The sequence below is a fragment of the Rhineura floridana genome, chromosome 1, assembly GCF_030035675.1.
Source record: "Rhineura floridana isolate rRhiFlo1 chromosome 1, rRhiFlo1.hap2, whole genome shotgun sequence".
NCBI lineage: Eukaryota > Metazoa > Chordata > Lepidosauria > Squamata > Rhineuridae > Rhineura > Rhineura floridana.
Window position 1 is genome coordinate 77,808,705 of NC_084480.1, and position 11,656 is coordinate 77,820,360.

The window sequence follows — 11,656 nt, forward strand, 5'->3', positions numbered from 1 at the left end:
CCAAACATGCATGCTAACACTGCATCATGTACGGTACAATCCAATGCATGTTTACTCAGAAGTAAGTCCCACTATGTTCAATGGGGCTTATCCACAGCCAGGTATGTACACATAGGATGTAGCCTTAGAACCTAGAAATGCAAAAGAAAAGGAAGTGATCTTGAGTGTTTATTCATCAACTATATTTTCTATACATCAAGCACCTACAGATATGCTATTCTGAATTTCACATTTCTGTTTCTAATTGATCTTGGAGGGAGGTGTGTATGTGAGAGAGAGAAAAATTGTGTCTGAAAGAATTGTGGGATATTTCTCGATTAAACGATTTGTAATGAGATGACCTCCCATTCCCAGTTTTCCCTTGCAGTGAGAATTTTGGGTGTGTTTTAAAGGGTACCCTTAGTCTGTGTGGGGCAAGAGGTGACCCAACACCTCTAGTGCTCCATACAGACTGCATGCTGTGCAGATTGTGCCTCAGATGTCTCAAGGTGCAGGGATTCCAGGAGTGGTATGCATGTTTCTCAGCAAACAAATCAATATGATAAAAGGTCCTATAGCGGCAAGATGTTAGGCAAAAATAACCTTCTGCAGAAGACCAAGCTTTTCAGTCAGAGGATGTAGTAGGGCTGATTTTAGGCACATTCATATCCCACCCTTTCAGGAAGCTCAGGAAGTTTGCCTGGTTCTCTTCCTGCCCCTTCCATGTCATCCTCACCATAACCCTGTGAGGTAGGTTAGGCTGAGAGCTGGGGACCAATCCAAGGTCTTGCAGTGCCTGAGTTGGGATTTGAATCTATCTCCATAGTCCAAAGCTCAGTCTAAGGCAGGGGTAGCCAACATGGTGCCCTCCAGATGAAGGCCTGTGTTGTGCTGCAAAAAACACATCATGTTCCCAACCCCCACAAAGCATCTGTCTTTCCCATAACACTGAAAGGGTATTCATGGTAAAGATTCTCTAGCAGTCCTAACACACTTAATCCCATTAGACTGAAGGTGAAGGGAGTCACCAAAAACCTCAAATCACCTTTGGTTCTTGCTTGTCATCTTTAACCCTCCCACCTTTTATAGTCTCAGGTTAGGTAAGACCTGAAATCCCCGAGCTATGATATACAGGAACGGTGCTACCATTAGGCAGAAGGAGTTGGCTGTCAGGATCCCACCTCAGGCCACTACCTGCTAGGATCCCACCTGTGGCTACTGCCTTGTCACGGTCCCTCCTCAGGGTCCTGGTTTTTAAATGGTTCTCTCGCCGGCTCTAGCAAAGATCTCTCAAGATCCCACTGCTAGGCAGTACCACCAGTCACTCCCAGTAATTCAATATTGCCTTGAGACTGTGCCTTAGTCTCCTCCTGGCCTATTGATACTTTGTGTCTGGGTGCACTTGCAGGCCACAACCCCCCTGTATCTTTGTGCCTATAAAGCATACAGCCCTGGGTTGCTCCGGATACCTGATGATGTTACACTATCTCTTCACCACTGCCACCATTGATACTGTTTCCCAACCTTGGTATATGCCCTGCCCACCCTTCTGGTCTGTGTAAACCCAGCCAAGGATCAGGCGTTAGGTAAACCAATAAATATTTATTTATATACACAGGAATAACAAGATTACTTAAAGGTATAGTTTAACAAGAGTATTTATTTATTTATTTATAGAATTTATTAGTCGCCCATCTGGCTGGCTGTCCAGCCACTGGGCGACGTACAACATAGGCATATAATATCTAGACATTGAAAATCTAAAAACAATGAAGATAAAATCTAGCCCACCCCAAAAGCCTGCCTGAAGAGCCAGGTCTTCAAGGCCCAACGGAAACTCATCATAGAAGGGGCATGGCGGAGGTCATTTGGGAGGGAGTTTCATCAGATGCGTTACTCTTTATGTTACCAGTCATCAATAACCTGCCTCACTACCAGCCTAATTCAATCCAACCCACAAAACCAACTTCAATGTTATGGATAAAAAAATTATTCTACTACCCTCTGTGTGTGTGTTTATTTTTAATGTTGTTTTAGGCTACTTAGATGTGCAGCAGCCAAGGCCAGCACCTTGCAGGTGTTTTTTTAAAAAAAGTAACTGAAATGTAACTGTAGTGGTTACTTTTGAGAAAAAGTAAAATTATCAGTTACTTTCAGAGCAATTGTAATTGTAATGGTAATTACTACTTTTTGGGCCATGTAATTGTAACTGTAATTTATTACTTTTTAAAAGTAATCTTCCAAGCTCTGAGTTTATTTATTACATTTATACCCTGCCTTTCTTTTCATGGTAGGAACCCAAGGTGGCTTACATATGGTTCCCAGGTGGTCTCCCATCCAGGCACTGACCAGACCTGACCCTACTTAGCTTCAGCAGGGTGCTGGCTTCATGTGACTTCAGACCATAGCCCAAGTTGGCACTAAAGTATTTGTGTAGAAGTAGGCTATAGCTGAATTCTAAACTATTGGTTGGATCCTGACTTAGATCATATTTGGAGATTGAAAATTAATGGGATTTAGAGTAGACTGGGTGATGTCAATGGGCCTACTGTAAGAATGACTAAGGTTGCAATCTGCACTCAACTGGCAGTAAACTCCATTAAATTCAATAGGACTTACTTCTGAGTACATGTAGTTGCACTTTATGGATCCAATCCAGTGTATTTACAATAGGTCAGCAGTACTAAATATATAACTTGTCAAGCTTCTACAGACTTTTCTGATATAGTTTATATGATATAGTGTGCGTTCTGTGACCTTAACACTAATTTGAATATGAGTATGATCCTATATTCAATCCACTAGAAATGTTTTGGTATGGAAGTCTCTGACCAGCACAGAAATGTATATAGTCATATTCTAACACTATAGTTGTTCAGTTGTGCTGCCCATTTGCATTTAATGATGCTGAGATTTTATGTACAAAAAGAAGACAGGAATGGGAGGCAGCATGAGTTGAGAAGATGCTCTAATTGTTGAAAAACAAACTTAATTGATAGAGGAACTCTTTTGATTGTGCCATTGTGGCCATAAGATAGTCACATCATTGATAGAATCAAGCCTGACACTTGTCAAATCTGCCATCTCACATAGTCTGTACACCAAAGATGTTAACTGGCTACTGTGGCATTGCGCCCTTTAGCACTGTCATGTGTCGATGTGCTCCTTTTTCATCATTGCCTCATCACATTCAGTTCTATGAATCTAGTTGACATAACATCCCTGTCCAGACTCTCTCCCCCCCCCATGAAGTTGTCTTGTTGACAATGCAGCTCTGATGATGCAATCTCTGGTTCTCCATATTCTGGCTAATCTTGCTATGCCAGATAATCTGCTTTTCCTGACTCTGTTTTACTTGGATATGCTTTTCCTGAAAATAGAAACGGACAGCTCAGCTCTTTGAAGAAGCCACACTTTCAAAACATCTTGCCATTTCCTTTTCTTCCTTTTCTCTACTGAGTTAAAATCCCATTAAAAGAGAAACATAATGTACATTTTAAATAATGTGCTGTTGTTATAATAATGATACATATATTATGACATGATATATAGAAGACAGACACCGCCAAGCCAATATATATAATTTCCATATGGAAACAAACTTTTCTGTGTGGCTTACTCTCTGGCTAAGACCCTGCACATGTTAACTGGTGCTGCATAGAGGGAAAGCAATGTTCCTTTAAATGAATTGTGCTGCTAGTTTTGACAGTGCAGAGCGTCTGTTTCAGTAGCTGGAGAATGATTGTGGATACACCTTTATTGTTCCACCCAAGCAACTCACCTTCACTGTCATAGCTGGCACTGCCAGCCATCTGTTCAACAGGAGCAATCCTTGTGTTCTAAACTGCAAGGGTATTTGAATCAGGGCCAAAGTAAATAGGTTACATAAATTCAGAGGCTGGTTTTGCATGCAAAAGTGAAATCTTTTTCTATATTCTCCAATCATCAACCACAAAAGAAAGTGCAAGGACATTGCCTTTTAAACTAAGTAAAGAATAATATATGGTTTCATTATTCGATGGGGATCTTTCCAGCGCCCACTTTCAAACTGAGGAAGAAGCTGTGGTCCCCACAGACTCCCTGGAAAAGGCAACATTGTAGTGACCAAGCAAGAAAGATCAACCAGCACTAAGAAATATACAAATATGAATAAAGCAGATGTGTTATAATCACATATAAATTAGGGATGCCCTAGAATTCCACCCAATTCTGATTTGGTACTGAATTTTCCATTAACTCACTTGTTCACTGTTGTTGAGGATCAGATTTTTATGTAGTGATTTTCTGAGGCTATTTCTGAAAATGGATTTTAAATGTTTCTAAAGTATTGATACTAATATTGATATTTTTATTGATATTTCCTCCAATTTATCTTTTCAAAATACCAATATTTCCTTTCCTTTCCAAAGGGAAAAAAACTGGATCAGTAAAAGCAGTGGCTTGTGGACAAAGAAGAAACTCAAATCAATACCAGCCCGTTGAGTCGATGGAATGCTTTGGAACTGGCACTGGCTAACAAATCCCATCCCTAATATAAATAGATGCGTCTTACTTGGGGAACTCCCCTTCGCTGTGAAATAAACATGAGCAAGGACTACACTATCTCTATATACAGTAACATGGTCCATGATGCAGTGTGAGTGTGAGAACAATGCACATGTGAGCATGGCCAGGGTCTCTCTGTGTTAAGTATAATGACTATGGTATAACAGCAGGACATCTCAGCCTCACCTACCTCAGAGGTTTGTTGTGAGGATAAAATGGGGAGAACGATATATACCATCTTGAGGTCCTGGGAAGAAAAGGTGATATATAAATGTAAGAAATAAATAATAACAGTGCATATATTAGTGAAAATTACATACAAAATGCTTTACATTAGGAAAACTGTTTTGCAAAACGTGTATATTAGGCAAAATTGCACAGAAACATATTACTATTAGGAGAAATTTGTACCCAAATGCTGATGAATTTTCATGAGGACTTATTTATTTATTTTGCAAACTGATGTGGAAATCTGGTGAACTGAACTGAGCTTAAGACTAGAAAAACGAGAAAGCGAGAGAAACCAAAACTGACAGATTCACCCATTCCCGCCTTGATGATCCTTATGTGTGATAGTGAGCCCTTTCCACTGCCTTTTATCTCCTCCGCCTTTCTCATGGTAAAGGACTTTCTCCCTTGCAGAATAGAGGACTGGCAGAGAGTGCTGAGCTAGGTCCTCTGCCCTGTATTTCTGTTTACATTCTAGTAATTGTTTCTACATTTGCATCTATACATATAAATTAGCATATGTCAAATTGTGTCATCTTTTCACCTCTTTTATTTTTGTGATGCAAATCCTTTTCTTCTTCTTCTTCTTCTTCTTCTTCTTCTTCTCCTTCTCCTTCTCCTTCTCCTTCTCCTTCTCCATGAGTAAGTGGCCACCTTTCAAATAGCAGCAGGGTCAGGGTTACAAACCATTTCAAGTTGGGCGTAACTCAAGGTGGGATGGGTTCAACTTGAAAACGTTGGGGAGCACTTTAGGGTGTCCAGATGCATATGATAATGGGACACCTGCACTTTTTAATATGTGTGTAGAAGAGGAAAATGCAGGAGTTGTAGCTTGTCATGCCTGCTAGACCTGCTGAAATTCCTTCTTCTACAGCATAATTCAGGGTGCAAAAGCCCTCTCCTCTTTTGCATCTGGCTACTCTAAGGAGTTTGTGTTATGAGCTTCCCCCTCTCAAAGGGTTGCATCATCTCTTGTTTTGATCCCAGTCCACATTCTCATTCCTCCTAAGCCATAGTGCAGGCAGAAGTAAGACCAAGTATCCCATTCATTCCTAAGAGGCAGATACTGCAGCCATGGACTTACCATTGATGCTTCTTCATTCCTAGCTATTTGGGGGGTTTGCCCGTACTGACATTGTGAGAGACAAAGTGCCTCTTAGTAGCCTACACAAGACAAGTAAAGTTCTTTCCAGTCAGTTAGTGAACTTCCTTTCTATCACTCTTTTGTGTGTGCACACAGTGTATGTTTTTTAGGTTCACAGTATCTTCTTTTTGGCTTTGTTTAGTCTCAATATAATCACAAATTAGCATTTGTCCAGCCTTAGATATTGTTATGAGACACAGATGATGAGGTAATCTGTTAGCTATGATTGTGGAGGTCCCAAGGGAGCACTTACCTAGAATGCTCTTGGTTGTTTACTACTCCAGAGGGGGAACAGCAAAAGATGGTGCTGGTGGTAGTGGTGGTAGTGATGATGATTTTAGAAATATTCTTTTTTCTAAAATGCAAAAGAGACTCTATACTAGTTTTCTTACTAACTAAAGATTATATTATTATTATCATTATTATCATTATTATTATCATTATGTAGCATATATATTTCTAGAAATAAATTATGTTCTCTTTGGAGGGCAGCGAAAGTAAATGTCAATGTTATGCTGTTGGAGAATTTTGTATTTCTCCTTGGGTTCTTTTGCTGAATAAAAATTTTGAAGACACAAAGCTTGGAGCAAAAAGGTAGGCCTTTATTGGATGACAAGTGTACACTTGGTCAGTCTCCCTCCTAGTGAGAGAGAAATGCAGCTTCGCTTACCTGCGCGAAGCTCTGGGGAGCGGTAGCACAGTTGCGGCCGAGGGTGAAGTTGCAGTAGCCATTTTGAAGAAGGGAACATCGCGTGTCGCATTGGGATGACGCGCGATGTTCTGCACGGAGGGGGCGGAGCTACGGGCCTATTTAAGCCAGCTCAGCCCCCTCCGACTTCCTCTTGGCTCGCGACGACGAAGAGAGGAAGAATGACGGCGTGGGACAGACGGAGCTACTGAACAGCGAGGGACAGAGAGCGGTGGCCATTTTCTGGCCGCATGGTCGATGCTTGGGCCTGATCAGCCCATTTAAGGTGGCAGCCATGAGGGCAACGACTGTTAATGCTGCTGTGTGGCTGCAGGTGGCCTGGTGGTGAGGCCTGGCCAAGTTAAGCAAGATTACACAAACATCCACCCCCTATACAGGGAGGAGGGAGTGGATGTTAAACAAGGATTACAACCACATACATTTAAATATTACGCAAGTATATTTAGGCAGTTAAAGGGATAGATAGATAGATGGAGAGAGAGAGAGAGAGAGAGAGAGAGAGAGAGAGATGCATCCCTGTGGGTTGCTGATTTCTCCCCCCCCATAAAAGGGGAAAGGGGTGAAGGTAATATAAGAGTACCACTTAGATATATTGAACATTTACATTAAATATTAAATAATTAATGATAAATAGATATGAGCCCAATGCCTCCTAAGAAGGAGAGAGTTGGGCCAAAAGGGGCATGTGCCTAGCCAGCAGGCCTCGTTAAAAGGGCCTAGCGGGCAGGAAGCGTCTGGGCTGATAATGGTAAAAGAAAGAAACACATTTATAAATAAAGTAAAATACAATAAACATATCAAGTTAATAAAAATGCTATATATGTATTTGGCACCCCCTTGCTGCCTAGGCCTTTGGACATTTAAAACTACACACACACCCTTAGCCCAGGGCAGATTGTGGGAGAAAAGGTGGTTTAGTGTAGTGGTTAGGGTGTTGGACTGTGACCCAAGAGACCAGGGTTCGAGTCTCCCCAACTGCTGTGAGGCGCAATGGGTGACCTTGGGCCAGTTACTGCAGGCTCAGAGCAAATTATGGGAGGAGGCTGTGTTATAACACGATTCTTCACACTTTACACTTTTTACAACAAGCCAGTAAGACAGCTGCACAGGCTTTTCGAGCCTGCCAACACAGGCCCTATTTCTCCCTTTGACTGCCAAGGCTGGGTGTGAGTTCAGCCTAGGTAGGGGGCGCAACACAGTGAGGGATGTGGGTGAGGCCCTGGCAGCCTCTATTGGCAATTGTGCGGGGCTCTTTGATTAGGCTTACAGTTTTTTTCCTAGACCTGGGCCTATATTAGGTTGCAGGTACTTTATTCTATTAATTTATTACATGGTGGCTGTTTGGGGATACGGAGCTCTTGGCTAAGCTTCCAACTTCTTGCTAGGCCCAGGAATATATTAGGCTGAGGTAATTAATTCTATTATCATTACATTATATGGTGGCCTCGGTGGGGCTGGGTGAGCCTTCTGGGACTTTGTGCCTGTCCTATTTAGATACTAGTGGTGTGCACAGATGACAAGGTTTTGCTAGAAAATGTCTAAATCACCATAACTTAGTTGACAGTGATCCTTTTTCAAGTGTCAGTGCCACGCTAATTGTTACCTCTGAGACAGAAGTTGCATTTATTTGAATTTAGTCTTGTATCAAAAACAAAGCATATGGCATTTGTTGTACTAAAGAAGGACATGCAAACTTCTGCATGGAATTGAAGGTCTAGCAGATTATAATGTGGCTTGATGGGAGGATAGGAATAAAAAGGACAGCCAGACTGCTTATAAGGCTCTTATCCTAATTCCAGGATCTTAGACTTTACTAAAGCAGGGGTGCCTTGACAGGAGTTTAGATTGTTGTTGACACAGAAGCTGCCTTTTAAGTTCCAGGCAGACTCTTCACCCTTTCCTGATGATTTTGTAACAACAACAAAAACAAAAACCTTCTTTGTTAGGATTTCTGATATCATTTACCTGTAGTCATATATAGCATGCAACTTTTATATTGGCACTTCTATTTTGATATCAGTTACTTGAAATCAATGTAGCATGCACATTTTGCATTTGAACATTTATTATTATGGTTGTTTGGAAACCCACTAGGAGAAAGCTGCAGTGGGTCCAAATATTGGTGACAGCAGCATATCCTCAGTCTCTGTGCTTTAGGGGAACTGGATTAGCTGCCATGGAATAGTAGTTGGTAAAGTGTACTTACTCATAAATGATTTCCTCCCTTTCTTTGCAGAAGGATATGCACAGCAGTGAGATATTAGACCGGAGGCCTTCAAGGGGGTAAGAGGAAGCCTCCAGCTTAAGCTGCTCAGGGACATGTGTCCCTCCCTAGTTAGATTTGAGGTACTACGAACTTCACTTACTGGCTACCCGGTTTAAAGGGAGGTTTGTCTGTGTTATGGTGTTTTTCTTTTGGTTCCCTGATCCCAGATTCCAACTCCCGGCTGGCCTTCAGGGCATACAGTCTTAAATCTGTCGTAGTTATGGCCCTAGGATGCAGAGGGCATATTACACCTGATTCACCACCAGTCCTGTTTAAGGGGTCAGGCAGTGATGGGTTTATACTGGATAGCCTGGGATAGTGTGCTGCACTTCATTCAACATGGTGCGCGCCTGTGATAGAGATGCCTTATGCATTTTTATGTGGTAGAGCATTATCTATGGACTGCTATATTTCTCATATGGAGTGCTGCAGCTCCTTCTGGGGGGGGGGCAGTCATGGCTTCCAACTCCCGGCTGGCCTTCATGGCCTACAATCTTCAATCTGTTTTAGTTATGGCGGTAATTGCCAGGGACAGAGTGTAAAGATGTACAGTCGGGCAGAGTTCTTGGCCCCTTCCTGGCCACCCCAGTCAGGTAGGGCCTTAAAAGGCAGTGGGCAAATTACGCCTGATTCACAACCAGTCTTATTTAAGGGGTCAGGCAGTAACGGGTTCATACCTGATAGTCTAGGACCTGTGCTGTATGCTTCATTTAACATGGTGCGCACAGGTGGCAGAGCATTGCCTATAGACTGCTATAATTCTCGCATGGAGTGCTTCAGATCCTTCTGGTAGGGGGCAGTCAGGAGACAAGTGGACTCAGAAACAGTGGGGCACTATCTGTATGATGGGCTGTTCATCGGTAGAGCAGATTTTGGGGTGCATGTTAGCACCTGAGGTCACAGCTTATAGTATGGATATGTAACTGGGGGTTCCCTTGAAAACTGGGAATATGGAGGATCCTGCCCCAGTGTTCACCTTTCTGGGTATCAAGATTGGCTCTGTGCCAGTGTTCACCTTCTGGGTATCAAGATTGACTCTGTGGCCCAGGGCTGCAAGCTGCACAGGGACATGCTTTAACTGTTGCAGATTAGGATCCTGGAGTTTTTCCACTTCTAGCTAAGGCACAGGGTTTTCGAGATCATTCCATGGATTTTAGGGTCCGGTGCTTGTTGGCTGGGTGGGCTAGGGAGCGCCCAGCTGCCCCGATCACCACCGTCCTATATCTCCAGAGCTTTTGGAGAAACTCATGAGCCAATGATCAGCTGTATGTTCTTCCACCTATGAAATACAGCTATTTCAAGCAGTGTCCCTTACATGATTTTTGGGGCATTTCGGATTGGAGAAGTAGTGGCTGGGTCTAAGATGGACCAGTCACAGCGCGCCCTCTTAATGTCAGATATCAATATGAAAGCAGGCAGTGCTTACCTTACGTTACGTAGGTCTAAGACTGACCAAAGGGTAGGGGACGGACTGTTATTTTAGCTCCCTCCCCCTTGCCACACATTTGCCCAGTGATGGCCCTGCAAACATTTATGACAGCTAGAGGAGCAGTGAGTGGATATTTATTTGTTCACAGGAATGGTGATCCCCTCACTAAATATCAATTTTGGGCACTTACGAAGAAGGCCCTACACAGATTAGGAATAGACCCATCATGTTTCGGGACCCACTCTTTTAGAATTGGAGCGGCTTCCACGGCAGCGGGGCTGGGTTTTCCACGAGCCAGGCTGCAAGCTGTTGGAAGGTGGGCTTCTGGGGCCTACAGGAGTTATGTCCGCCCCATGAGGGGGCATGGTAATACGGAAGCCTAATGGTGTTGCCTTGTTTTGGCAGGTTGCTGGAGGGGGACAGAGCGGATGCGCATCCTAATCTGCGGCCTCAGCATGATTTTCTGGGCGGGCCGTAGGGCCGCGTCGTCTCGGATGGGCTTGCAGCTGGGGCTCAGTCAACAAGCTACTGTACAATGGCTTGGCCGGCAAGGGATGTGCTGGGATGGGCTCCTACCCACCCTGTTCCGGCAAGGGTTAGTGCGTGACGTTCCGCACATTTTGGTCATTCACCTGGGAGGTAATGACCTGGGTTTACTGAAGGGCAGGGCCCTTACTATTCAAGCATGTAGCAACATGCACGTTATAAGGCAGCGTTGGCCTTCAGTTTGTCTGCTTTGGTCAGACATACTGCCATGCAGGGAACGGCGTGGAGTTTGGGACCCCAGGAGGATAGACTGGGCATGTAAGAGGGTCAACCGACAGATTCGGTTGTCGCTTCTTGGGGATGGTGGGTTGCCCATTCCGCATCCGCTTATACAGCATTCTAGGGTTGAACTCTATAGGGCTGATGGCGTTCACATGTCAGACACAGGGAACGACATCTTTTTGCAAGACCTGCAGAGGAGTCTGCTGGAAGTTCTTCTATGCAGTGGGGAAAAGGGGACTAAATAGAGATTTGTCCCCTTTTTGTGGCGGTAAAGTGTGGGAGGGGAAATAGGTAATGACAGCTAGGTGGCCCCCTTAGGCACCTTTCAAGGTGATTGGTGGTTCCGGAGGCCTGTCTCTCAGGGTTATACGGCCCGAGGGCAGGATATGGACTGCTTTTGGGGCCAACTTACCTCATCTACCTGAGGGTTCTATGGCCCCGGGGGGTGGTGACGTGGGAAGGCCTCCCTATTCACCTACAAGGTGTGGCCGGGGCAAGGGGTAAGCAAAAGGGGGCTTGCCATTTGCCCCAGCAGGGGCTGGTCGCCCGAGAGCTGTAGGGCAAGCTGCTTGCCTATAGTTAGTTCCC

At 43.9% G+C, this 11,656-nt stretch overlaps 1 long non-coding RNA gene across 1 annotated transcript; it reads right to left on the bottom strand.

Annotated features, from left to right (window-relative positions):
• Positions 1 to 3,067: 3,067 nt before the first annotated feature.
• Positions 3,068 to 5,381, bottom strand: LOC133373778 (uncharacterized). The gene is made up of 3 exons (XR_009759782.1): positions 5,297 to 5,381; positions 4,715 to 4,771; positions 3,068 to 3,349 (listed from the first exon to the last, which is right to left on the bottom strand). It is a non-coding gene; the product is annotated as an uncharacterized LOC133373778 (long non-coding RNA).
• Positions 5,382 to 11,656: the final 6,275 nt, after the last annotated feature.